Source organism: Crocodylus siamensis, chromosome 2 (genome assembly GCF_052110815.1).
Source record: "Crocodylus siamensis isolate JL-2025a chromosome 2, ASM5211081v1, whole genome shotgun sequence".
Classification (NCBI taxonomy): Eukaryota; Metazoa; Chordata; order Crocodylia; family Crocodylidae; genus Crocodylus; species Crocodylus siamensis.
The window spans coordinates 200,543,591-200,549,590 of record NC_143396.1 but is presented as its reverse complement, the minus strand read 5'-3'; positions in this window follow the sequence as shown (position 1 = coordinate 200,549,590).

The following is a 6,000-nucleotide window of genomic DNA, read 5'->3' as shown; positions in this document are numbered from 1 at the left end:
ACTAATGCCAGGAGCTTGGGCAACAAGCAGGACGAGCTCGTCCTCCTGCTCAGTGCAAAGAAATATGATGTCATTGGGATAAAGGAGACCTGGTGGGACTCCACCCATGACTGGACCACGGGTATAGAGGGCTATACCCTGTACAGGAGGGATCGTGTTGACAAAGGGGGCAGGGGTGTAGCTCTCTATGTGAAGGAAAGCTACATGTCCCTGCAAGCTGATGTTGGCGACCAGCATGGACAGCTAGAGACCCTCTGGGTAAAAATTCATGGGGAATACGGCACAGGGGACACAACGGTAGGAGTCTACTACAGACCTCCCACTCAAAGTCCTGAGCTTGACCAGGAGTTCGCCCGGGAACTGACTGAGGCCGCTTGCTCCAGGACCTTGGTTGTCATGGGTGACTTCAATTACCCGGACATCTCGTGGGAAGATCACTCAGCAAAATCCGAGCGGTCGCAAAGCTTCCTCTCGTGCGTGGATGACCTCTACCTGACTCAAGAAGTCTATGGGCCAACGAGAGGCAAAGCGCTGCTCGACCTGGTACTGGCTACAGGGGACGACCTAATCAGCGACCTAGTGATTGATGGGAAGCTGGGTGACAGCGACCACGAGCTGATCACCTTCACCATCCGCCTTAAAGCTGGCAAGTCAGTCAGCAACACAGAAGTCCTTGACTTCAGAAAAGCCGACTTTGATAAGCTCAAGAGGCTAGTCAGTCAGGCCCTCAGGGAACATGACCCCAGGGAGTTGGCAGTTCAAGAAGAGTGGTTGCTTCTCAAGGAAGCGATCCTCAATGCACAAGCTAAATCTATCCCAACACAAAGGAAAAGCAGCCCCCCCCCCTGGCTCTCCAGGGACCTAGCGGACCTCCTGTGGCTAAAAAGGAAAGCCTACAAAGGATGGAGGACGGGATTCATCTCCAAGGAGGATTACTCCGTGCTGGTCCGGTCCTGCAGGGAGCAAACCAGGAAAGCTAAGGCTGCAACTGAACTCCAACTAGCTTCAGGCATCAAGAACAACAAAAAGTCCTTTTTCAGATAGGTGGGGAGCCAGAGGAAAAGCAAGGGCAATGTTGGACCCCTGCTAAACCAGATGGGGCAACTGACAACTGATGCCCAGGAAAAAGCCAACCTATTAAATAGGTACTTTGCGTCAGTTTCATCAGTCACATGGGATGCTCATGCCTGCTATGGGACAGGGAAATCTGGGTGAGGGGGATCCCCTACCCTCCATAAATGCTGACCTCATGAAGGAATACCTTGAGAAGCTGGATACCTTCAAGTCAGCTGGCCCTGACAATCTGCACCCCAGGGTACTCAAGGAGCTGGCGAGCGTCATAGCCCAGCCCCTAGCACGGATCTTTGAAAACTCCTGGCGCTCTGGTGTAGTGCCTGAAGACTGGAAGAAGGCCAATGTGGTGCCGATCTTCAAAAAAGGGAGGAGAGTGGATCCGGCTAACTACAGGCCCATTAGCCTGACTTCTATCCTGGGGAAGATCTTAGAAAAGTTTATTAAAGAGGCCATCCTTGAGGGACTGGCCCAGGCTAACAGTCTAAGGGATAGCCAGCATGGGTTTGTTGTGGGTAGGTCTTGTTTGACCAATCTCATTTCCTTCTATGACCAGGTGACCTATCACCTGGACAAGGGAGAAGAGGTTGATGTCATATATCTTGACTTGAAAAAAGCTTTTGATCTGGTATCCCATGATCACCTCTTGGCCAAACTGCCCAGTTGTGGCCTTGGCTCCACCACGATCCGCTGGCTGGGAAACTGGCTCCATGGTCGGACCCAGAGGGTTGTAATTGATGGCAGTCACTCATCGTGGTGCCCTGTGACCAGTGTGGTCCCTCAAGGCTCTGTCCTGGGACCCATACTGTTCAACATCTTCATTAATGATGTGGACATTGGAGTCAGGAGTGGACTGGCCAAGTTCGCTGATGACACCAAACTTTGGGGCAAAGCATCCACGCCAGAAGATAGGCGGGTGATCCAGGCTGACCTGGACAAGCTCAGCAAATGGGCAGACGAGAACCTCATGGTGTTTAACACTGATAAATGCAAGGTTCTCCACCTTGGGAGGAAAAACCTGCAGCACCCTTACAGGCTGGGCAGTGCTACGTTGGTTAGCACTACAGAAGAAAGAGACTTGGGGGTCATCATTGACCACAAGATGAACATTAGCCTGCAATGCGATGCTGCGGCTAGTAAAGCGACCAAAACGCTGGCGTGCATCCATAGATGCTTCTCGAGCAAATCCTGGGACGTCATTCTCCCCTTGTACTCGGCCTTGGTGAGGCCGCAGCTGGAGTACTGCATCCAGTTTTGGGCTCCACAATTTAAAAAGGATGTGGAGAAGCTTGAGAGAGTCCAGAGAAGAGCCATGCGCATGATCAGAGGTCAGGAAAACAGATCTTACGATGACAGGCTGAGAGCCATGGGACTCTTTAGCCTGGAAAAGTGCAGGCTCAGGGGTGATCTGATGGCCGCCTATAAGTTTATCAAGGGTGACCACCAGGATCTGGGGGAACATTTGTTCACCAGAGCACCCCAAGGGATGACGAGGTCGAACGGTCACAAACTCCTGCAAGACCGTTTCAGGCTGGACATAAGGAAGAATTTCTTTACTGTCCAAGTCCCCAAGGTCTGGAACAGTCTGCCAGCGGAGGTGGTTCAAGCACCTACATTGAACACCTTCAAGAGTAAATTGGATGCTTATCTTGCTGGGATCCTATGACCCCAGCTGACTTCCTGGCCTTTGGGCAGGGGGCTGGACTCGATGATCTCCCGAGGTCCCTTCCAGCCCTAATGTCTATGAAATCTATGAAATCTATGAAACTCAACCTTGCACAAGTGGGTGGATGGAGAAGGAGTGAAGATTTAGGCATGGCTGGCAGAGGAAGAGGAGCTCACATTCCCTGCATATCACATCGAAGGCTCCCTGAATAAATGGGCCAGAGGTGAAGGATGGAAGAGGAACAGGCCTTTTCGTAGATCCTCTAGATGGATGTTCCCCATACATGGCATACAGAGGGCCAGTGATTCCCTTCTAACTTATGTCACTACAGGAGCAGCAAATGGAGAAAACATACTGTAGCCCTATAGTTTATCCCTACATTGCTGTCAGGGGTGAATACTGACTTGCACAAAACCCCACAAGGGAGCCACATAAAGCCCTATTACTCAGACTCATAGTGGGGAAGGGGCTTGAGAATTTTTTCCAGAGAGCTGCTGCCTATGTAGCTAACAAAATAATCCAATTTATTCTCACTGAAGGCAGCAGCAGCAGCAGAGGTTAAAAAAGAAATATTATTATTAGCTGAACACATAGTGCTACTCCTACACCAACAGCTGGTAAGCCCTAATAAAACGAAAATACATTAATCAGTCAAAAAGAAGGTTTCAATGTAAGTGACATGTGCCCATACATTTTATTATTTACAGCTGCAGTGTCTTCTTTATGGATGGATTTTATATTAGGGGTAGTATTCTCTTTTATGTAGGCATACTCTGTATTGGTGAACTTTAGAGAGGTAACAGTAGTACCTACGTGTATAGCTGCTTACCAATTTACAATTTCATGAAGCAACTTCTAGCTGTGTCATTAATTAGCTACAACTTTTATCAGTATCTCTGGGCAGCATTTCAGTTAGCTTGTTATTTTCCATTCATAAGAGCTTCAGTAGTCTAACAATTCCCAGAGGAATGTCCATGGGAAACCTGTTACCTGTGTAATAATACGCTCATTGTGATGTCTTCAATGTCAATAATGGTATACTGCAGACAAAATTCACTGTAAGAATAATTAAGGGAAGAGTTCCTATTCAAAAACCAACTACGATATTTCTGCTCTTCTTTTCAGAAGATTGTAACAGTGTAGATGGTGTCTGGTTGGTAGATTTTAGCAAGAAAGTTAAAGATTCCCCTTCAACTATTTAATGTAAAGGTCTGGGGGAAGGATCTTCTACTTGATATTATGCATTGATCATTCTTGCCAACAACTATAAGAATAGCTATATGAACCTGAGATCTGCTGGGGCTGTGCATCAGTTGAATGGAGAAAGAACACTTTAAAAAGCAAAGCAGGGTGAATGGGATTCAGTGATCATTACAGAACAAGCTTGGGCCAAATCCAAAGCTCATTGAAGTTAATGGTGCAAGACTCATTGGGAGGCGAAACAGGACCCAAATCATTTTCACTGTATGCCACTTCAAAATGTTATGGCACAATATCAATCATCATTTCAAATCAAAGTTATTTGCATGCAGAGTATTGTCATGACTACAGGAGATTTGGGTCTTAAGGCTGGATGCAGTACAACTGTGGTCAGCTCCAGAGATAAGTGACAAATTTCACCTGATCTGGCCACAGAAAACTGTCTATAGCCATGACCAAATGCAAGTGCATGGCTGCAAACAGCTTCAAAAATGGCTATTCAGGAAATATATGAACCCTCATTGCGTGAGAATTCAGATGAAGACATTTCAAAATAGACTGTCTTCTGTAACTTCTGCTTGCGCTGCCTCCCAGCCTGTTGCTATTCTCATAAAGGGGGGGGGGGAAGGGAGCAGAGGAAGTTCAATCTAGGAGAGTTTCAGCCCCTGCTGGAGAGTGGGGTAAGTGTATTGGAGCCCCTCAGAGGTGCAGGGGCTACAATTTACCCACTCTACCCTTCAGCACCAGCTGTGGAATTCCCAGAATGCACTCCCTCTGCTCTCTTTCCCTCTTCCCATTCTGAAAACAGCTCAGAAGCTGGCAGGGAGGAGGGGCTGTTGCTAAGGGAAACTGGCTACAGACTTACAGCAACAGCTAAATTTCCCTCCTCCCTGGAACCAACAATGAACTTCTGTTTGGTCCAGGGGATCACTGTAACTCAGAACGCTTCCTACAAAGTGTTCTGGGTTACAGCGGACAGCTGCACTTTTGTCTGAGACCTAGACATTTTCCTATTGACTGCAGTGGGTCCAGGGTCAGAACTTATGCTACAGACCAAATCCTCAGCTAGTGAAACCTAGTGTAGCTCTATTGCAATTGGTGTTATTTAATGCTGTGGGAAGCATAGGTAAACTTCTTTGAACCACAATTTATTCTAAATTCAGGGACCTATAATGAGCCAACAGTATTTTCTTTTCACATGCTTAACAGGTGTCTCAGGTACTGTCATTGCTGTGTAAATGTAACCCAATAAATAATAACCTGCAGCTCTCTCACCTCAGCCTGCAATGCAACAAGCAAGGCATGGCTAGTGATGGATGGGAAACAAATCTTGAACCTAATTTTCCAGTATCTGGCATCTCTCACAGCCATTTACCTTTGAACAAAATAAGAGCAAGTAGGCAATTCTGAATGATAATGCTTTACAGGATTATTGCACAGATCAGTGACAGATGCAAGGCAGTATAGGCCTCTATGGCTAAGTACAGACAGTCAAAAAGCCTGAGACTGAATTGTTTCAGTCTTTGAAGGTTAGTCTAAGCTGCAAAAATTGAACCAATAAGCAAATGAACAGGCATTCATTTTTGATTCAGGAATGCAGCCATGTACCTGCAGTGGCTCAAGCCAGAAGCTACAGCATGGCACTCTCACACAGAGCCAACATGGGCTGTGTGTTTCCTTCCTCTTCTTGCTGCCTCTGAGGTCTCTGTGATTTGCAGTTCATAATCACAGCAGCAGGACTCTGCAGGATTACTTATCACTTCCTCTTCCTGCTTCCAGGTGCCTCTGAGATTTGTAGTCTGCAGTCGCAGCCAGCAGTAAGTAAGCCAGCAGGGTAGGGCAGGATGGCAGCTCTGTGCTTGGGAGAAGGGGAGTTTAACCCTTCTCCCTGGCCCCAGCCCCCAGCCAGGATTTTCCAGGGGGTGGGAGAGGGCATTGAGCTAGCCCTCACTGCTCTGGCTAGGGACCAGAGTGGCAGGGCCAGCCCTGCTCTCTGGAGCAGACAGCCCAGCCCAGCCCAGGGCTGCAAAATGCTGGGAGGACTTAAGTTGAAGTAGAAAGGA